This window comes from Protopterus annectens, chromosome 2.part2 (assembly GCF_019279795.1).
Source record: "Protopterus annectens isolate FY-2018-M chromosome 2.part2, PAN1.0, whole genome shotgun sequence".
Taxonomy (NCBI): domain Eukaryota; kingdom Metazoa; phylum Chordata; order Ceratodontiformes; family Protopteridae; genus Protopterus; species Protopterus annectens.
In genome coordinates, this window is record NC_056730.1 from 923,585,784 (window position 1) to 923,609,171 (window position 23,388).

A 23,388-nucleotide genomic window follows, 5' to 3' on the forward strand; every position below is an offset into this window, starting at 1 on the left:
TCTTTGTTGTTTAAGAAGATAGAATTAAAGTACCTTGGCATACACTGGTCTATGTGTATGTTGTGTGCTGTGTGTGGTGGGTGTTGTGTGTGTGGTTTTGACAACTTGATGTGTGCTTGTATGCAGGAGTTTAGCCACCAGTAACATTATGTATGCACACATCTCACATACTGTATCTATTACTTTAAGGATTAAGTGGTTGTCAATAAACATGAGACAATTGCTACATTGTCTCAAGATACCCATATCCACCAGACTGGCTGCAGAGAAGTTAGGAAATTGCATATCCATGTTGTCCAGTCCTCCTAATTGGTGAGTCACAAGGGTGTGGCGTAAGTAGTTAACAGAATATTATTAAGGGTGCTGTTTTGGGTGGAAGGGGTTTAAGCAGACTAGGCTATAAAATACTAAATTCTATTAAATGTAATGATATTGCCAGTCGATGCACATACTAGCTGCTCTAAGCTTGTCAGTGCACAAGGTATTTGCTGTATACATTCTTCTTTACAGAGTACTGCTTTATGGGCACTTCTGTATGAAAAATTTACGTCTAGATTTGCTGCTATATAGGATACTGTCACGAGGAGTAGCTCCTTGCAAACACACCACGTTTATACTAACATTGAAAATAAAGAAAACTGACTACTGGGCCCTCTGACAAATAAAACCATTACACTTAGAGCCCTTTTATGTGTACCTGGTCTGAGCTGGGGAAAACACCTACTACCATGAGATGAATAATTCTAGTCCTCCTGATGCAAGCACACAGGAAAAAGAGTGTGCCAAGTACAATACTACCACAAACAAATCTAAACTAACATATTGCAAGGCACAAGGAGAGTAATTCAAAATATCAGCAGCAGTGTACTTTAAACAGCTTATAACAGTGTGATTATTATATAAAAGTACTTTGCTTTGTGGAATTGAGCCAAGAGCCTCTCAATTATGTTGAACTTGTATAGGTAAGATGACTAATAAGCCCTCTGGCCTATAATAAAATGACTACAGTCAGGGTTCCTTAGTGTGTTTCACAACTTGTATAGACCAGGCTACCACGGGTCTATATTATATTGTTGAACATTTAATAGTTCGAAGCACTAAAGATCGAACTTTAGTGATTGAACTGTTAAAAGGTCGAATTGCTATAAAAACAATTTTAAAAGAAAAAAAGAAAAACTAAAGACTGTAAGCAGGGGGCAAGCCCCCCTGCACCTACCACATGAGGGGCTGTGCCCCCACACACCCCGGTACTTAAATATACCAACTCCAAGATCATACTTCAGTGCAATACAGTGCGGAAACGGAAGATTTCCGTTTCCTGCACTGTAGCACAATCTCGTAGTTGGTATATTTACACCCTTTTGTTTTTCCTTTTTTCTTTTAAAAATGTTTTTATAGCAATTCGACCTTTTAACAGTTTGAGCACTAAAGTTCGATCTTTAGTGCTTCGAACTATTAAAAGTTCGACAATATAATATAGACCCAGCTACCACCTACTGCCACTAGCTGGAAAATCCCCAGTCCCCTTGATGTAAAAACACAGAAGGGAGCTTGCTAGAGTATAAAAATACATAAGTTTATCCAACAATGTGCTAGAAAATGAATTTGCTGCAAGTAAGTCAACAGAATGGATAATAACAGACAAAATGTATGTTTTTCAAAATAAGCACAAGGAAAGACAAATAAACAATTTGTGATATCAACAGCGGTGCAGAAAGGGAGGAGCTTTCAAAGCTCAATTTACACTAAGGGTGGGTGGGTGGGTTAAAAATCACCAAGACTGAAAAGCAGAGCAGGGAATGAGAAGGTGGGGTGGAAAAATCACTAGGAGGGATTTTTTTATTTTTATTTGTTTAACATTTGTTTACCGGGAAGGTCCGACTAGGACAGAGCCTATTTTCAGGGGAGGTCCAGGGAGAAACACTCCAGACATGTCTTTGGAATGTGGGAGGAAACCAGAGCACCCATATGAAATGCACACAAACACTGGGAGGACATGCAGACTCCACAAAGAAGGCACCCCAGCCAAGAATCAAGCAAGAGAACCTCTTATTATGAGGTGACAACATTAACCACTGCAACACTGCACCACCCATTCATCCAATACTTGTAGTGTTTTTTCCAAAATGTTTTTATTCATTTTATAACACAATAACCTAACAGTATAGTAACAAGAAAAAACAAATACACTATATACAATGTCCATAACAACTAAAAAAATATACGTAGGAGAACACTTAATATTTCTCTAACAGATTAGATAATTTTGTCCAAGCAATTAAATGATGGGTTGTGTTGTTAGTTCTTTCTTTTATAGTAGCAATCTCATTCTTACAAATGTATTTCACAAGAGGAGTAGATTGGGATTTCCAATTTTAGTAACAATTGCCTTGCTGTAGAAAGGATAGACCATAGTAAAAATGTTTGGTTTTTAGGAATAACTTCATGAGCAGGAACACTGAAAAGGATAAGGGAGTCAGAAATTGTACAGTTGTCATTCCGTAGAGCTTTACAAAGATATTTAAAATCTAACCAAAATGGGGAAATTATTTTGCAATTAACAACCATATGTATCCAATCAGTATCAGTGTGTCCACATCTCCAGCATTTCATTTCCTCTTTCATTTATATTACTGCTAGTCTATGTGGGCTGAAAAAACATCTATGTAGAAATGTCCATGTGTATACATGCCAGAACAGGGAAGATGTGGATTCCTTCACTGACTGTAAACAAAGTTTTTTATCTTTTTCTGAAAACACTTGTCTATTAACTTCACTTGCATAATTCCAAAAAGAAACATCTGTTTTGCTAAAATAATTTCTGAGAATTTTGTAAATAACAGATATGTATGAAGTATTTTTGGATGAGCTATTAATAACTGTTGAGGTAAAATCCACAATTTTTAAGTTACTCTTATTGTATGCCTCTAATGAGGATATGAACTTAGTATGTATAAAATTCTTACAAGTTTGGATGTCCAGCCAATTGCAATTTTGCAAACTATATCTGCTGATCAAATAGTCTGCAGAACTTAATTTATTAGCTGAGAGAAATTGATTCCAATATAATAGGTCACCCTTCTTAAATTCTAACATTTTCTGAGTATCAAAAGATACCAAAAGTTCATTTGTGTAACTAATAGTCAACATAATTTATTTATTTATTTACTTTATTTAACATTTGTTTACCAGGATAATCCGTTTGGACAATCTGGTGTCCGTTTTCAGCAGAGTCCTGGGGAGAAAAGCTCCGGACATTATAGAAAGTGAAGTAATGGCAACAGTTAGTTGCAAAAGTATAATATAGTATAAAAATGAAAGAAATTAGTTACAAAGTAGATTAGTCGAGTGGTTATAAATTGAGAGAATATAGTAGCATATTAGGAAACATATTATATATAGTACATGAAATTTATACAGAAAACTTAGTGTAATTAGAAGACAGTATTAAATGCATTTGCCAGGTAGTAGCAATATGTACAGTAATCATTGGTAGATAGACAAGTTGGTGAAACCCAGAGCATGAGGGAATAACAGTAGGAACTGCTATAGGGTTAAGTCTAGGAGTTGGTGTGGATTCAGAGTGGGTTGCAGTTACAAAAGCAGTTACTGGAGAGGTATGCTTTAAGGTTTTTTTGGATGCAGAAGTACAGTTTTGCATTCTGAGGTCAGCAGTTTTGCATTCTGAGGTCAGGGGGTAGGGTTTTCCATATTTTTGCGACTTCACTGGAGAACAGAGAATTGTCTGAGCTATTTTTGCAAGGGATTATATTGATCAGAGCTTTATACTAGATTGTAGGGATCTGTTTGATGTGTAGAAGTTTAGGAGACGAGTCAAGGCAGGTATTTTCTCAGGATAGTATAATATTTGGTGGGTAAGTTTGAGTTGGTGATAGTGTAGTAGCTTGGGCAGTTTGAGCCAGTGTAATATTTGTAGGGATTGGCAGTGGAGAGAGCAGGATTTGGCATTAGTTGTGAACCTTGCAATTTTGTTGTAGCAGTTAGAAAGTTTGTTTAGGTCAATTTTGTTTAGGTTTGTTAGTACTGGGGATGCGTAAAGTAATGTGGACATGAGGTGGGTTCTAACTGTATCTGTTCATGCCTTAGAGGTAAGGAACTTTTTGCAGCGATAAAGGGTACCTGTTTTTTTTGTGTACTTTGGGGATGGTTATAGACATGTGTTTATTAAATTTTAGTTGTGGGTCAATTGTAAGTCTCTTATGGCAGTTTGAGTGCGTGTGTTTCAGCTCTAATCACAGCAAGGTATGTATGTGCGTGTGTGTGTGTGTGTGTGTGTGTGTGTGTGTGTGTGTGTGTGTGCGTGTGTGTGCGTGTGTGTGTGTGTTTGTGTGTGTGTGTGTAGTCTTATAGCTCTCAACTGTACAAATTTTCACAGAATGTCTGGAATGTTTGTCTCATACTTTTGGTCTATTCCTCTTAAAATTTGGATGATGCAGTGGTAGTGTTATCACCTCACAGCAAGAAGTTCTCTGGTTCAATTCTTGGCTGAAGTGCTTTCTGTGTGGAGTCTAAATGTCTTCCCTGCATTTGTGTGGGCTTCCTCTGGGTGCTTCAGTTTCCTCCCACAATACAAAGACATACATCTGGAGTGTTTCTCCCCGGGCTTCTGCTGAAAATTGTCTTCATTCCAAGTCAGGCTTTCCCAGTAAACAAATGTTAAATAAAAATAAAATAAAATTTATGGTTTTCTGGCAAATCAGTGAGAACTGAATTCACTAAATAATGATAGCCATTTAAGTTTCAGTTTTCCTGTCTTTCAGGAAACACATGGTAGCACATTTTATTCTAGCAACTTCCTAATATTATACAAGCAATGCTTAAAATATGTCCTAGGTTTTTGGCCTTTGTCCTCCCCACCCAATAAATTTTGGCCTTTTCCTGATATTTTGTGCTGCACAGTTCTGCAGGGAAAGGGAAGTTTAGTGCTGCTTATGCAAAGTCTACTTGCATTGTTAGTAGCACAACAGGTAGTGTACTTGCATTTGCTGCAGAAGGCTGTGAGTTCTACTACCACAGTATATAGATGGATTGCTGATACCGTTCTGTGTTGTACTTTTAAAGGGGGTGGATGCTGCAGTCCCGAGACTGTCCTCCTTTGGTGGAGATCGCTAGTAACTATGACCCTGTTATCAGTTTGCCATCCATTCCCTATTGAAATATCACTAGCTTATTTTTTAATGTAACATAGGCAATTTATTCTTCAAGGGCAATAGGCACTTTACTTGTAGATGAAGTGAAATATAAAGTTGTTTGCTAGCAGCAACCTCTTCATTAGTTACAGATCTCTTTAATGTGGAATTATTTAGATGTCTTTTACTTCTGCAGAGATTGTGCATATTTACTGATACTGGTGGACTGTAGAAGTCTGAGTAGACTTTTATGATGGAAATGTTCTGAATTGGGCAGTTTTGTCATTTTTGGTTCATGCATTTTGTTTAACTGCTTACTGGAAAAATGTTCAAAACAATAAATTTAAAATCCGCTCTAACAAGTGTGCTGTATTATACAAGGAATATAATTTAATACAGTCAGGAAGGTGTATCAAAGAACACATGTATGTTTTGTGTGCAAGGGGCCTATGATTTGAAAACAGCCCAAAGATAATCTTTCTCCCCCAGTGGCCAGATGCATTTTCTTTGGGTGTGGGTTTCAATGCTGATTCAATGAATGTGAGTTTCAAGAGCAGAAAAGTATTAATGCTAAGTCTATTTTCATTGTGAGACTGTATTACTTTGTTTAGCAGATGTCTATTAGTGTATGTGCTATAAAACTTAAAATGAAATCCAAATAACCATTGTAGAAGTAAAACAGTATACAGTAGAAGTAAATAGATGAAACAGACAAGTAATGGGACATTGGAATGGCTGCAGGGGGACTCTGGGATTTGGCCATATTTTGATTGTCTGTTCTTCAGTTTGCATTTGAAAGTTAGTATCCCACAATTCCATTGGAGTGGGCAGGGTTACACAATTATGTATGCAATTTTTTTATGTTAATCAATGCACATATTTGTACCTATTTTTCATGTGCTTTTGTCCAGATTTTTGATGTTTCCAGGTTGAGAGGTATGTATTAGACTAGTAAATTAAGTTTATAAATTGAATTTTTGTAGGCTAGAGAAGACAAGGCCACAGGCCATAGGTAAATGCTGTGTATTTAAGTATAATCAAAAAACAAACTAACCAGTGAAAAACATGCTAAATGTGAAGCCTAGGTAATTTGTTTATCTGCCACCTAAAACAAAAACACCAGGCTGAACAGATTTCTCAAAACAAAAAAAAAATGGAACAGGTAATGCAGAAAGCAGACACACAAAAAGAGGCAGGATTATTTTCCTTGCTTCTTCGTTTTAAAATTTTATTTTATTTTATTTTATTTTACATTCGTTTACCAGGAAAGTCTGACTGGACACATGTCCTTTTTCAGCGGAGGCCTGTAGAGAAAAGCTCCACATAAAACATGTAGTACAACAATATACAGAGTATGTTAAACTGTAAATATGTAATTTCAAAGTAATTACATGATAATGTCAGACAATAGACAGGTTTGATGTACAAAGAACAAAGACAGACTGAACTGCATAATCATTTCAGTCTAGAAGGTACAGTCAATGCAAATTTCCTGTAAACATTTCATATTTACAGACATTAGACATACATATTTCATGTTTACAATCATTAGCCATTCATATTTTTTAAATACTAAACATTACTTTGTGGTAAATATTTTTCCGTTTATTACACGTGTGGCAAAATAAATTGTATGGTTAGGAAGATTCCTTATGCCAGGAGTTGAGTGATTAAGGAGTTAAGAGAGTAATTAGTATACTTAGGTAGGTGGTGTTAGAAGTTCTTTTGGGTAGACAGAAAGAAGATTGATAGAGAAATGATAGGTATACAGAAGTAGTGATAAGGCCATTGACAAGAAGTGGGAAGTTAGTCAGGAGTAGAGCAGGGGCACAGCCATCTGTTAAGTAGGTGGGTTTTTAGAGTTTTCTTAAATTGGACTAGTGATACTATTGTGGTGATGTTATCAGGTAGTTCATTCCAGATTTTGGCTCTGTAATTTGAGAAGAGGGAATATCCTGCTTGATTTTTGGCTGCATTGATTTTAATGTATTTTTATTAGTGGAGCGTAAGGTTCTGTTTGTGGCATATGGTTGGACTAGTGTTTGTAGAACAGGTGTTTTTCGGGCTCATAGAGGATTTTGTGGGCCATGGTTAACTGAATGTAGTGTAGTAGTTGGGGGAGTTCTAACCAGTTTAGTTGCTTGAGTGCATGGCAGTGATGAGTCCTAGCTGATAGGTTAGTGGCAAATCTTGTTATTTTGTTATATCAGGATTCAAGTTTTAATATCCTGATTTTTCTAGATTAGTTAGTATGGGTGCAGCGTACAGCAGGGTGGAGATAAGGTGGGATTGGGCAATCACAATCTTAGTATTTTTGGTAAAGTAAGGTTTATTTCTATATAGTGTACCTAGTTTTTTATGAACTTTTTTATAGTTTGGGAAATGTGATTGTCAAATTTAAGGTTAGAGTCAATCTCAACTCCTAAGAGTATGGTATTGTGGGATGGAGTTATAATAGTGTTATTTAGAGAGGTGATGGTAAATATATTGGAGGGTGAGGCTAATTTGGTGGGATGGAAGATCATTAGTTTGGTTTTATTGGGGTTGAGTATTAATTTAGCATTTGTGAGCCAGGATTCGACTGCACAAAAGGAATCTTGTGTTAGTTTCTGAAGCTCAGGAAGTGAGGAAGCAGCACAAATTACTGTTGAGTCATCTGCATTTTGGATGAGTCTATACTGTGGGGCTGACAGCTGGAGGTTATTTCTAAATATGGAGAATAGGAGTGGTCCTAAGATTGAACCTTGTGGGACTCCTAGTGTTACTGCGCATACCTCTCAACCTGTTAGAGCAAGAAATCTGGACAAAGCTATAAATAAAAGTGGGACAAAGGCCCAAATATAGGGACAGTTTTTAAATATCACTCTTACAAACTTAGAAACTTGATAGAATAACAGGTTTTGCATTAGCATGGCTATTCTGAAGGGTATGAAGTCTGAAAGTCAAATTTTTGTTATTATTTTCTAACTTCAGACCTTTATGATTTGCCACTAATTTGCCAGAAAACCACAATTTTATGAAAAATAGACCAAAAATATGAGGCAAACATCTGGACATTCTGCAAAAATCTGTACAGTTGAGAGGTATAGTTACTGGTAGGAGGGGTGAAAAGGTGTGCTGCCAAGAAACAGCTTACTGGTGTCCAGTAAGGTAATCCTGGAACCAGTTAAGAGTAGACATACAGAAGTTTAGGTCAGTCGATGTGTTGTGGAATTGTCAGAAGCCATGCTGAGTGCTAGTTAGAAGTTTGCTAATATAGAGATATTCCGAGACTTACATATGAATGACCCTCTCTAGGGTCACCAGCAGACACACAAATAGTGCTTGTACTTTTTGTATGTCTTGAGTAGTAGCTAGGGTGGATGCAAAAAAAATCACACAGCACCTATCAAACAAGTGGGGGAAGTTCTCTGATGCCCTGCCAAATTTCCTAGTAGTTTAAATGCCACCTTGGATCTTCCCTGAAAAGAGGCTAATAGTTTAGTGGTAAATAAGTAAAATAGAGCCACTGTCTTCATGTATTCTGAGAGCTGTGAGTAGGAGGTTGACTGACAGAGTAAATACTGCAACATAACTCACTTAAGTACATATTTAGTATAGAATGTAAATTAGGAAGGAGAAAAGGATGAGACATTGAAATGTTAAAAGGCAACCACATATCAGTAGTGTGATTCAAGAGCAGGAAACAGCAGAATTCTGTGAGATCAAATTAATTTAAGGAAGGAAATTTAATGGCGTGTGGGAGCATTACTTCATAGATTGGCTAAAGCAGGTTTAAGTAAAATTAAGGGAACAGAATTATATTGTTATAATAAAAGGATAGTGCAAATCATTTTGAATCAGATCCTGACCACTTTCTGTTTTCATCCCTACAGCAACTGCTTGTTTACTTTGCTATCTCACCATCTCTATTGTGGTTGGTAGTAGATTACATTGACAAAAAGAGAAAGAACTGCATGATGGGGGGGGGGGGGTGGCCCTGCTTCCCAAAGGCCTCTATTAATTCAAATGTGTAACTGAAATGTATAAGTGAGTCTGGAAAGAAAGTAACCATAGCCAGAATGATGTATACCTGCAATATTTCTACACAACTGGTTAAAAGGCTCTGATGAAATAATCCGAGTGTACATGCTACATCTGTATTTTTGTACTGAAAATATACTCAATACCAAAAAAAAATATATATAGGTATATATCACTTTTCTTGAGGATGGTAGGCAACGGCCACCACAGGGGTTTTACTTATTTAATTAATTGTTTAAGTACTGGTGTAATACACAGACCAATACTGATCATTTGTAGCCATAGCTCAGGCAGAAAAAAAAAATCACAATTTTAAGTAGTAGCATACAGAATGGCAAATACTCCTATTGAAAAAAATAAAAGTTATAAAATACAGTGAAACTGTCTATTTTAAACAAATTAAACATGATATAATAACTGTGTTGTATATAGATCAAAAGTATATATCTATTTTCAGGGAGCCTGCGGCCTCAGAGTTAACACAGAAGTTAAAGATCCTTGTTGCACTCCTGGCTAGAGCAACTGCTTAGGGCCAATTTTGGCTGGGGGGGCTCTGAAATCTCAAGTAACTAAAAAAAGTAAAACCTAACTCACTGGCAGCATTGGGACATTGCTGCAGACACAACATGGAACATGTCAACTTCAGTCACCATATATCACCGGCATTAGGACCTTGTAGGATACACAGCACACCAGCTTCCATCACCATACAGCACAGCAAGCCCCAGAAACCAGTCCCATTATAAACCATGGGAGATTTAACATCTGCGAGGGTAACAGATTTGGAGGAGTGCAATTTTCACCACTACACAGCAAACCCCATAAAAAATCCTTAGTAATGGACAGAGCAGCAGGCAAGTTGTGAGTGTGTGCAGTAAGCCAGTAACAGATTACACAGATGCAGAGCAACAGGCAAGCTGTGAGTGTGTGCAGTAAGCCAGTAACAGATTGCACAGATGCAGAGCAACAGGCAAGCTGTGAGTGTGTGCAGTAAGCCATTAACAGATTGCACAGATGCAGAGCAACAGGCAAGCTGTGAATGTGTGCAGTAAGCCAGTAACAGATTGCACCAGTGCTGAGCAGCAGGCACGCTTTGAGTGTGCGCAGTAAGCCAGTAATGGATTGCACAGATACAGAGCAGCAGGCAAGTTGTGAGTGTGTGAAGTAAGCCAGTAATGGATTGGACAGATGCAGAGCAACAGGCAAGCTGTGAGTTTGTGCAGTAAGCCAAAAAATGGATTGCACAGATAGAGGGCAGCAGGCAAGCTGTGAGTGTGTGCAGTAAGCCAGTAACATATTGCACAGATGCAGAGCAGCAGGCAAGCTGTGATTGTGTGCAGTGAGCCAGTAACAGATTGCACAGATGCAGAGCAGCAGGCAAGCTGTGAGTGTGTGCAGTAAGTCAGTAATGGATTGCACAGATGCAGAGCAGCAGGCAATTTGTGTGCAGTAAGCCAGTAACAGATTGCGCAGATGCAGAGCAACAGGCAAGCTGTGAGTGTGTGCAGTAAGCCAGTAACAGATTGCACAGATGCAGAGCAGCAGGCAAGCTGTGAGTGTGTGCAGTAAGTCAGTAATGGATTGCACAGATGCAGAGCAGCAGGCAATTTGTGTGCAGTAAGCCAGTAACAGATTGCGCAGATGCAGAGCAACAGGCAAGCTGTGAGTGTGTGCAGTAAGCCAGTAACAGATTGCACAGATGCAGAGCAGCAGGCAAGCTGTGAGTGTGTGCAGTAAACCAATAACAGATTGCATAGATGCAGAGCAGCAGCCAAGCCCAACTGTGAGTGCCTGTGTGTGTGGCACTGTCTAGTTAAGTGACTTTTGCTCACAGTTAGACCCTGATATTAATTATTGGCAAGCCAGTAACTTAAAACTCAGCACCAACTACCAGGTCTCCTTCAGTTTATTTCTTTCTGTTTATTTTATAAATTACCGATGATTAGTCTGTCAATGTCAGTCATAGACTTTCATAATTATGTTGTTTAGTGTCAGAAGTGGGTTCTCTTCCTACACCAGGTAGATTGATTACTAACACACACCAATTTTCTTTTTTTAATGTAACATAGGCAATGTATTCTTCAAGGGCAGCAAAAACACAGAATTTGTAGATGAAGCACTAACATATTGTTTGCCAACAGCAACCTTTGTATTTGTTACAGTTGTAGTTAATGTGGAATTATCCAGGTGACTTTTACTTCTGCAGAGATTGTGCCTATTGACTGATATTGGTGAATTATAATGACAGCAGTTTGAGTGGCCTTTTATGGTTGGAAAGTTCTGAAATGGTTGGTTTTGTCATTATTAGTTTATACATGTTGTTTCACTGCTTACTGGAAAAATGTTAAAAACTAAAAATTTAAAACATACTTTATCAGGTGGTGCTGTATTAAAAAAGGAATATAAGTTAATACAACAAAGAAAGTGAATTAAATGCATGCATTGTCCTAAAAATGTGTGCTGGGGGCCCATGATTTGAAAGCAGCCCAAAGGTACACTTAAACTATCACTGGCCAAATGCCATTTTTATGAATGAGGGTTTCAGTGTAGTGCTACTGAATGTGAGTTTCAAGGGCAGAGGTGCTTACTATTTCTGTTTTCACTGTGAGACTGTATTGATTTGTTTAGCAAATGGCTATCAGTGTTTGTGCTCAAAATTAAAATAAAGTTTTAAATGAAATCCAAATATTTGTAATAATTTACGAAGTAAAGGAGAAAATAGTATGTGCACTGACAGGTTTGAGAGTGTTTATAACTAGGGAGAGATGGCCATGTAATGGGACACTAGAATGGTTGCAGGAGGAATGCCCTGATCCACTGGCTCTATTTGACCATGATCAAGCTCTTTTCCTGGCCGGAACAAATATGCATTTGTAGGCTAATCCTTTTGACAAATATCATATATGCATCTAAATGGAGAAGCGCACAATCCATTAGTCATACTTTGTGTGTAAATGTAGCTATACTTTTGATTGTTTTAAATTTGGTAGAAAGTGATTTGCCATCTTATACATAAAGCTGCTGTCTTTACATCTTTCCTCTGTTTCTTAAATTTGTTATGTATACAGAGGAAGATAAGGTGTAGAGTTATAGAAGTCCTTTACAGTGCTCATACCTCTTAGTTCAAGATATCTGGACAAAGCCTAAAATAATGGGGTGGGGTTAAAGAAAAAAAAATGGGACAGATTTTAAATATTACTGTTATAAACTTAGAACATTGCTAGATTAACTGGACTTGGGTAAGCATGCATTTTCTGAAGTATATGAAGTCTGAAACTCAAATATATGTCATTATTTAGTGACTTGAGTCCTTAATGATATGCCAAAAACTACAAATTCTATGAGGAACAGACAAAAAATATAAGGGAAAAAAATCTGGACATTCTGTGATGTATGACGGTGTTGTAATGGCTGGCAAAATGTGGGGCTAAATTTGCAATCTTTTACAAACTGAATACCCCTCAGCTGATTCTGTTGCATGAAGAATATGTTACAACAGTAAAGACTAATATGGTGCTTCTGTTTCAGATATCTGGGTCATGTTGTAACATAAGCTGCTGTACCTGTTCCACCTGACATAACAAAAGCCTGACTGTTTAATTCCTGGCTGCAGATGCTGCCTCATGGAGTATATCATTCGTCAGATATTGTTTTTATTTATTTATTTATTTATTGTTATTTAAAAAGCATATTGTCTGCCTCATTCCCATGTCACACAAGAATGAAATACTGACTGTGACACAGTTGGCCTACACTTGACTAGTGGCTTAGGCAATGGAGGATGGCAGTTCTGGTTTGACAATTGGGTGGCACCTAAAAGGAGCTCTAAGCATTGTCCTCATTGAGTGCAGACCTGCTGACCTCACTGAACATTGTACAAGTCCTGGGAAGACATGTTTGCAGAGGTGAGCATATTCTCCCAGAGGTAGAGTACATTACTGACAGCCACTTGTGGTTAGGAGCTCCAAGGAAAAAGGAGGAGACTAGCCACAGCTACCTGCTCCCTGACCTACTTCCTACCTCCCCACCTTCATCTCTTAAGAGAATGGATGACCAAGGAGCATGACCAGGGGAATGAGTGAGCTTTGGCTGTCTCCTTGGGAAAGGCACAAAGACACTGGAACATAGATACGATGTAATACCTTTAATTGCTCTAACACTTGAACCCTATATCAGGAGTTATTAAGTTACTGATGTTAGATACAGTGCTCAAGTATCTATATATCCCTAGAATGCAAAATATGTCATTTCTTTGCTTGATACCATTGGTATTTATGGGTTTCCTGGCTTATGGATGTTTGGCAGCATGTAGAAAACTCCTGACCTGGGCTGACTTGGAATGAGGTTGGATAATTTGTCCTGCACATGATCTAGGGAGGAATTAAAAAGGTGCTTTAGTTCTTTTGCATATTGTTTAGTGGCTCATTAATTCACTGTCTTTGATAAGTATGACCTGAAAGCTAGGTATTAGCCTTATACCATTGCAGACCCTTTGTTTGCTGATTTTTTGATGATATTCTGTTTGGATTTTAAAGACTTTAATGACATTCTTTCAGAAGGAGAAAGGTTGTAATCGGTCTGTCTTTTTACATTCACGATTTGATGATTCAGATTTCATTGAAAACAGTCAATATAGCTATCCAGCTATGCATTGTGTCCACTTGGAGGATTGAGGCTGGAAGATATTTAATAGCTGTTTTGGGGTTCATATTATCTGTGTTTCCTCTCTTTCTGTAGCATGAAAGAATTTCCCGAGCCTCAGACAAAATTATTCCTCAGTTCCTCCACATAACTGTACCCTGTCAGGTGTATTAGTGTTTTATGGCAGGTCATGACCTGATCCTCAGGCTCTGAGACACACACACACACACACACACACACACACACACACACACACACACACACACACACACACACACACACACACACATATACAAACTCAGTGTATGTTTCTGAGGTGTTGTCATTACAAAGCTATGGACCTATCTTGTTCCATTAAAAGGTGTTACATCATGTCTGTGTTTCAATGTCTTTGCATTTTCTGTTAGTGGACCAACATGGCATTTCTTATTTTTTTTTTACCATCATTAGGGGATGTTTAAGTCCCTACCTTTAATCTGCCCCATGGAAGCTGTTGAGCTCATAGGGCTAAGTAGATCTGGGATAGGAGCTGACTTAGTGAACTTGTTCATGGGGCTTGGTCCAGTAGATCAGCGGGGTATTGATACTGGGGACATTTGGTCAAGTTGAGTAGATCTTAAAAACATATTGCCTGTAAATCATTTTGTGTGACCTTGAGCAAGTCATTTAACCAGATAGTGATTTAAGACATTTAGGAATTTGGCTTAAGATCCTTAATGGCCTCCTGGACTGCATGCCTAGTGACTACCTTTGAAGTATATATAGCTTTATCTATATCAATATCTATTTATCTACATAGCTGTTGATATCTATATGTATTTTGCTATCTATAATGTAATGTGTGTGTGTGTGTGTGTGTGTGTGTGTGTATATATATATATATATATATATATATATATATATATATATATATATATATATATATATATATGTGTGTGTGTGTGTGTATACATATATAAATAAGGTCTGTAAATTTTATTGTTGTTTTTTACATGTATACTATCTGAATATACAAAATAATTATAAATTTTAGTTTTTCAGTTTTTTAACATGTCGATCATCTGACTTATGTCCAAAAAAATGGTGGTGCATAACTGTGGACTGAGATGACTTTTGTGTGTATATTATTTTTATATATCCTATAACTATTTGCAGCTGTATTGTAAATAACTGGCACTATAACCTGATGGATAAGGCACCAACCTGTAAGTACGTAAGTAAGATGCTTCCTCAAGCACTTCAGTGATTAATGCCCTACAATATCCACATAATTAATCTTCAGTTGTGAAAAAAAAGTCTGAAACTGGTCTGTACGGTGCACTGTGACAAAGACCAAAATTATATATTTCACTCTCTGTTAATTAGGAAATACACCCAAGACCAGTTTCAGACTTTTTTTTTTACCTGTGGAAGCTTGGAGGTGTTTAGGTGAAATGGCAGTGGAGTTTTTAACTAGATTGTTTAATGAAATCTTGGAAAGTGAGAGGATGCCTGAGGAATGGAGAAAAAGTGTTTTGGTATCGATTTTTTAAGAATAAGGGTGATGTGCAGAGCTGTAGTAATTACAGAGGGATTAAATTGATCAGTCACAGCATGAAGTTATGGGAAAGAGTAGTGGAAGCTAGGTTAAGAAGGGAGGTGATGATTAGTGATCAGCAGTATGGTTTCATGCCAGGAAAGAGCACTACAGATGCAATGTTTGCTTTGAGAGTGTTGATGGAGAAGTACAGAGATGGTCAGAAGGAGTTGCATTGTGTCTTTGTGGATTTAGAGAACGCATATGGCAGGGTGCCTAGAGAGGAGTTGTGGTATTGTATGAGGAAGTCGGGAGTGTCAGAGAAGTATGTAAAACTGGTACAGGATATGTAGGAGGGTAGTGTGACAGCGGTGAGGTCTGCGGTGGGAGTGACGGATGCGTTTAAGGTAGAGGTGGGATTACATCAAGGATCAGCTCTGAGCCCTTTCTTATTTGCAATGGTGATGGACAGGTTGACAGATGAGCTCAGACAGGAGTCCCCGTGGACTATGATGTTTGCAGGTGACATTGTGATCTGTAGTGAGAGCAGGGAACAGGTGGAGGAGACCCTGGAGAGGTGGAGACATGCTGTAGAGAGAAGAGGAATGAAGGTCAGCAGGACTAAGACAGAATATATGTGTGTGAATGAGAGGGAGAATAGAGGAATGGTGACGATGCAGGGAGTAGAGGTGGCGAAGATGGATGAGTTTAAATACTTGAGATCAACAGTTCATAGTAATGGTGAATGTGGAAGAGAGGTGACAAAGAGAATACAGGCAGGATGGAGTGGGTGGAGAAGAATGTCAGGAGTGATTTGTGACAGACGAGTACCAGTGAGAGTGAAAGGGGAGGTCTACAAGAGGGTAGTGAGACCAGCTATGTTATATGGGTTGGAGACGGTGGTATTGACAAAAAGGCAGGAGTCAGAGCTTGACATGGCAGAGTTGATGATGTTAAGATTTGCACTGGGTGTGACGAGGCTGGATAGGATTAGGAATAAGTATATTAAAGGGTCAGCCCAGGTTGGAAGGTTTGGAGACAAAGCAAGAGAGGCAAGATTATGTTGGTTTGGACATGTGCTGAGAAGGGATGCAGAGTATATTTGGAAAAAGATGGAAAGGATGAAGCTGCCAGGTAACAGGAAAAGAGGAAGATCTAAGATAAGGTTTATGGATGTGGTGAGAGAGGACATGCAGGTGGTTTGTGTGACAGAGCAAGATGCAGAGGACAGGAAGAAATGGAAACAGTTGATCCGCTGTGGTGACCCATAATGGGATCAGCCGAAAGAAGATGAAGAAGTCACGGTGCATGTACAATGAGACCCATGAAGTATAAAAATAAATGAGTAGGTAATATTTTTTAAGAGCAAGCAGAACAAAATTAGAGTTACATTAAAAAAATGCAAACCTACTAACTGGGTACCAACCTTTCATCTTTAAAGAAGGAATGGATCTTGAATTTTTACATTAGATGGCCCATTGGGGTAGCCATTTGAAATGTCAGGGTCTCCTATTGTGAGTCTAAAAACACGGGGACCGAATGGCTGAAAAACTTTCATATACTAAGTCTGAGATGGGCCATTTCTTGAGATATCCCTTTTCTCTGAGGTATGGCAACCTTGGAATGGGTATGTGTAAGTTTGCAGGCAGTGGGGGGTTGCCCCTTGCAAAAAAGAAGTTTAAAGGAGAAGAGTGATGCTCAAGATTTGCTCTTCTTCCCTAGTTTTGGTCTGTGTTTCAGCTCATCAGCACTTGGCATTTCAAGTGCTGACATTTTGTTAGGGTTCTGAACATTGGCCGTGATACCTGGGACCTTCAAATCCCTTCCAAAAAATTATAAACCTAACACCACTGGTGCTGCAGAAGATTATATCATAAAATCCTGAATTCCAAGTAATAAAACTGCATTTTCCTGAAACTACCCTAATAAAATATAACTTATACAAGGTACTGAAACCTTATAATTAGTATATTAAATTAAGGGATATATGGGAGGAATAAAGATCCCTACCAGAGTAGGATAGCTTTTATAACATTTTGCAAGAAATCATTACTTAATTTGGGTTAAACTGCATCCAGGACTTCACCTTTGAAGCTGCCAATGCCTTGAGCAGGGGAATGCAAATATTCTCTTTCTTTAGGCACTTTAACATAATTAGAAGCTCTTGTACTGAGTATCAGACAATGGTTCACTAGCCATCCCATGCAAATAGCGCTCCACAGTTCACTGAAACATCAAATTATGTCATTTTTACATTCTAGAATCCAGAAAAAAATACTCCATGCAAGCAATAATGCCTGACAGGGTGTGTGTTAATGTGTAATTAATGCCCACCCAGGGGGTGCTATTGGCCCAACAATGCAGGCAGAGGGCCTCTACACCCCTGGAAAGGCATTAATTACACATTAACACACCCTGGAGGGCATTATTATGCTTACAGAATGGTCTGTCTTTAAAACGGTTATGTTGTACTCATTTATTTTAAGTACTATTTTTTATATATATTTTGAATGGAAAATAGTTCCTCTGCCTAATGTTTCAAACTTGCTGCACTAGATGTTAATGGCGTTGGAGGAAGCATTTTACATGCAAACTAAAACACTTTAAAAATGTTCAGATATTTGCATTATTTTTTTGGTTCCTTTCTCCTAAAACATATGGTTTATTGCCATTTATTAGAGACTGGTGTCTCCAAATGATGGCATAAATTTGAGTTTCAGACCTTCTTTTCATTTAGAAAGTTCATTCTAATGTAAATCCTGTTATTTAAGTAACTTTAATAAGCATGATAATTAAAATCTGTTCCTATTTTTGAGACTTTGTTCTCCCTTTATTTTATTTATCCACATTTCTTTAGCTGAAAGGTATAGAGGTTTGTAGACCTCTTTACTAGTATTGCTAGTGGTCGCGGTCTCTCATACAGGCACATATACGCACACCTCTGCTTTAGAAAATACAAGCTGACACAAATCCTAATGTAGAAGTAATGTTGTGATTTTACAGCAGGATCATGTAAAATATATTGTTATTTTGAACCTTTGTTCCCTGTTTATGTTATGCTTATCCAGATATGTTGAGGTAAGAGATATACCTCTCAACTATCAAGATTTTTGCAGTGTGTCCAGATTTTTGCCTCATATTTTTGGCCTGTTCCTCATAACATTTGTGATTTTCTGGTAAATCACTGGGATGATCTGAGGATTGAAGTTACTAAATAATGACATATGCTTGAGTTTCGGGCTTCAAATCCTTCAGAAAATGTATATTAACACAAACCCTGTTACTGCAGCAACCACAACATTTAAAATCTGTACCTATTTTTGGGCCTTTGTCCCCCTGTTTTGTTAGGCTTTGTCCAGATTTCTTGCACTAAGAGGTTGAGAGGTTTGGTAAAAGGTCGAGAGGTATGCAAACCTGTTAACTGCTGCTGCTGCCAGCGATCGCTCTCACTCTTCCCTCTCTCTCTGTCTCTCTCTCTCTCTCTCTCACACACACACACACACACACACACATGCACACAGAGTCTCTTCATCTTTTATACATGCATATATTACGCACAAACATAGACACACATACACTTTTTCTTTTCATTTTCTTTTCTTTTTTTTTTTTTTTATAGTTTACACTTGCTAAACAGAAGTGCTGCTTAGCAAGTGTGAAGTAATGGTGCCCATTATTTTTTTTCTGTCCAAGTTCCATGGTGGCTTGATATGTGGCCGTGATGTGGCGGACTTGTTTTACAGCAGGCTTTACTTCTATATTAATACCCTGCTGGAGAACGTTCTTTCTCCAACAAGGATGCAACGTACGGATCTCCCATTCTCTAATTAAATTCAACTCTGTTTCATCTGATAAAAGATGGTGTTGTGTAAGGATGAGCATGACGCTGCCCACCTCTTTTTTTATTGTGCTGTTATATTCGAGTTAGCCTTCATTCTCCAAAGTCCTTTAGATTTCCTTTGTTCTGCTGTGGCAGTATCTACAGGAACCTTGTGTAACAGATTGGGATTTGCTCTTGCATCCCAACTGTATAGCCTTGAACCTTTATTCACAATTCTTAGAATTAGTAGGCTTTGTTTGAAAGGTTCAGGGTTTGTCCTATGATATCCTATAAATTTTAGAGGCAACAAGAGGGCCCTTCACTAGTCCAAGAATGCATAGGCAGTTACAGGCATGCTTAGGTTTTGGTAGGAGTGCTTCTATCATGCCTTTCCTAGAGCCAGTCCCTGCATTCTCCTGCACTTTCTGATACTATGCTTAGCTACTGATCTACAAAGTCTGCCTTACAGAAATGTGTTATTTTTGCAAAGGTGGGTTAATGGCCTATTTTATAAGCTACTTCTTAGAACAGTCTTTTTTACATAGCCCTGTATCAGACCCCAGATGATTACACATGATCAGAGGATTGTGATTTATTTTTGGAAAGTTGACTCTACCCCCTTTCAGACCCATTAATCTTGTGATCTAAACAATTTTTTATGGTTTCAGGTATCTCAGCCAGTCATATTTTGATGTTGTATTTCAGGGAGACAGCAGTTGTACAAGGTACATTCTTTGAATAATTTTCATTAACTCCCAGTTCTTCATTAAATTACTGTAAAGTCTCTTTCGCTGTAAGCAGCTGTGAAATCACCACTGAACAGAAATATTGTCCTCAAGGTGTGCTGATGTTGGTGTTGGCAATAATTAGTCTAAGTACACAAAAGGGCTATGACCTCTTTAGGACATGTGCCAACCTACAATTTCTCTTGAATTAATTTTTGGGAATTTGGGTTAAGGCATTAGTCAAAAGTATGTTTTTCTGGATTACAGTTTCAGTGAACTGTCCTATACTGATATCAGATTTCTTACATTAATTTTTACTAATAACTATTCCTTTTACCTTCCTTCTTTTAATCCTATGAGTACAAATCAAGCCTAAGAGTACAACTTTCCCATATTTGAATCAAAACCTTACTTTCAGTTTTCTGTCTAGTGCCAACCAGTTAAGAGAAGCATTATTTTAGACACAACCTTCATCAGCAGGTTTATTGCTATCAAGGCAGGGTAAATTCCTTTCTAAAATTGTGCCTTCTTTCTCTTCCTTTGATTAGCTAAAGGCACGGATGCTGTAAAACTCACAGAAGGAAATTTGCATTGTTTGTTGTAGACAGAACTACAGAACACAACTGATAACCATGCATGTTTAAACTTTTCTATCTTAGCCTTAAAATGTTTATGAATGGATCAGCATATATGTTTAATCTCTTTTTTTCTTACTCTTAAAATGTTTATACATTTTACCCAATACCTCTTCACCTGTAAATGCTTCTCATAGCTGTTGCTTATGAGTTTTTGGATGCTGTGCATGCCATGGCGGCTGTTGCCTTTAATACCAGAAGTTGTTACATGTAAACCTGTTAAACAATGGGCTGAAGAAAGGTACTCAGGCCACTTCCAACAGTGTACAAGAAATGTACTATGCATGGTTATAGTAAGTGCAGACTCCCTCAGCCCCATTAACTAACATGCAGTTGACGTCTTCCTTACTGCTTCCTATATATGTATTCACATGGGCAGAGTGACAGACACTCACACAAACACTAAAATAGAAATAAAATCACTCATTTTATAATAAGGAAATCTTAAATTTTGGACTTCAGGCCCAAGTGAATCACATCTTCACAGGAAGTTCCAGAGATTACAATTCTGAAGTGGCAGTGAACATAAAGTAACTGCAGGACTCTAGCAAACTCTCATTTTTTATATAACAAGTTTCACACCAGGTACGGACAATCAGGCATGCCTGTTTATGTGTCAGCAGACGAACTCTGTAAACTGCTTTGCGCCATTTCAGCATGAAAGTCACAATAACTTGATGTTCTTTGATTGTGCCTTACCACTTTCTCAATGCCTTCTAGACAGGATTGTTAAGTTTCCTGGGAAACACAAAATAAAGTTAGCCAGTCACCTTATTTGCTCTTTCACAGTTACTGAATAGGAGCATGTGGCTGTGAATAAATTAGCTATGTGCTAAGTGATTTTGCATCAGAACTATTTTTGTTAAACAGCTTTCCTTGTGAATTTTGCCTGCATTTCACATAGTTTTGAACTTTAGTGCTGTTTCAGGAGTAAACCTTTACCCTCTTAGTATACAGTATTGTGATATAAATAGCAGATCTTATATTGGCATTTGACATTTTTAAACGTTAGCATTTGAAAATTTTAACAGAGTCCTTCCTTAAGCTTGCTGATGGATCTGTGAGGAGTAAACCACAACTTATTCATATACACTACTTGGATTACTGTTTCAATAAAACAGATATCATTTTATATGTAAATTCAGGCAATACCAGGCAGCCAAGAAGTAAAGGAATAATGACAGAAATTACATGTAGATGTACACTGACAGGTGAGCTGAAGAACTTTAATCTTTTTATTTTATTAAAATATGATATAATAAGGCATCCTTTAACCCAGTACTGGTAGATTTACTGCATATTAACAAGTCAAATGGCATAAGTAATACTTTTTTAGGAATCTAAACCTGTTCTGCAACATCAACAGAATGGTTTGGAGGAGCAGGTATATTTCACAGAGGATACCTTTTCTCTTGAATAGACTTGCCATCCACATAAAACAAAGTTCCTCACTGTCTATTTTCAAGTTCATCATGGATCAATGGATGGGAAAAAGAAAAATTTTTCCATAACTGCACCCTGTACTACTAATGCACAGATGCACCTCCTGAATGCTTTATCCTATGCATGGGTCTCCTCAAATTATGTATTGCGGGATCCCAGTTATTCTCATTAGGGATAATATATAATTGTCAGAAGTAATTCTCAGGTCAATAATTATTGACCATGGGGTGGGTAAGGCCAATGTATAACCAAATGGGATAAGTTATTTTAAGCTCAAAAAGAGAACCTGGCTGGGCTTAAAATGGCCTGCAAAGGCAGCTAACCTAGTACTTACCTATGAACCTATAAAGATGTTACTGCATTCTGAAACCTGACAACTTCAGAAAGAAAAATACTTCAGAACCTGTTTTCTGTATTTTAACCTCAAAGTCACTGCTAATGTTTGGCAGAAGAAAGCATTTACATCAAAATGCGATGCTAAGTATATAATTTCAAAAGTACTTTAAGTTATATCAAACCTACAGCTTCCCAATTTATAAGCACAATAAGGAATGGATGTGTATTACAGAAAATTTGCCTTATTTCCTGGGGTCTAAAAGGTACTTACCCTTTGGAGTCTTGCCGCACAACACCAGTGTAGGAAGCAAACTGCTTTCTTTTGCTCTTCCAGCTGCCCTTCATTACCTGAAGTATAAAAGGCATGCACAAAATGTATTCATTTGGTATGCTTGACCTTCTGTAGCATTTCCACTAGGCTTCAGTGTTGATGTTACGCGTCAAACTCCTTAGTACTTCATTGTAAAGATCTGATACTGTCTCACATACTCCAGAATGCCTACAGCCACTTCCTGTCTTCAGAATGTAAGAGATCAGTGCTTGTACTGAGCATAAAAGAGTAAAATACAGCTCACTCCCCAAGTACCAAAGGAAAGCACAGTCTAAAAGAGCACAAAGGAAGGAATGGTCAAAGGACTTTAAAGCTCCCAAATGTTGCTTTCCGAAAAGTTATCTCAATTCACTGCGGCTTAACAGAAAAGGGCAAAGAATGTCACCCTCCCTGGGATGAAGATAAGCACAGTCTCACTTTAAATCTTCTAAATACAGCTTACTGAAAAGCCACCTCAGTTCACTGTGTAAGGATACTAGGAAGTACCCTCTTCCATAACAAACAGCAGTGTCTGTCACCTACACGGTGATGCTGATAATTACATTGTCCATTTACTCCTGTGCCTTGCTGGACAGTGTTTGCCCCCATCATTGAGGATATAATTCCTTCAAGGGAAGAAACATAGCAGTGTAGAAAACTATCTTTCTCCCTGAAGTAAACAAGAGAAAAACATCTCTCAGGATAAAACCATTGCACTGTAGAACATTTAATTCCGCCAAAGTAAACACACTGCTGCCTACCAACCATTTAGCTTTCCCTGTGAAGTGT

At 37.9% G+C, this 23,388-nt stretch overlaps 1 protein-coding gene and 1 long non-coding RNA gene across 2 annotated transcripts in view; one reads left to right on the forward strand and one right to left on the reverse strand.

Moving 5' to 3' along the window:
• LOC122795850 overlaps positions 1-23,285 on the reverse strand; it is a 66,867-nt gene extending 43,582 nt beyond the window's left edge. Inside the window, exon 1 of the long non-coding RNA XR_006363872.1 lies at positions 22,561-23,285. This is a non-coding gene — a long non-coding RNA (uncharacterized LOC122795850). The remainder of the gene's footprint in view (positions 1-22,560) is intronic.
• Positions 1-23,388, forward strand: part of RASGRF2 (Ras protein specific guanine nucleotide releasing factor 2) — a 1,933,635-nt gene that overhangs the window by 234,624 nt on the left and 1,675,623 nt on the right. The gene's annotated exons all lie outside the window — the stretch shown is intronic.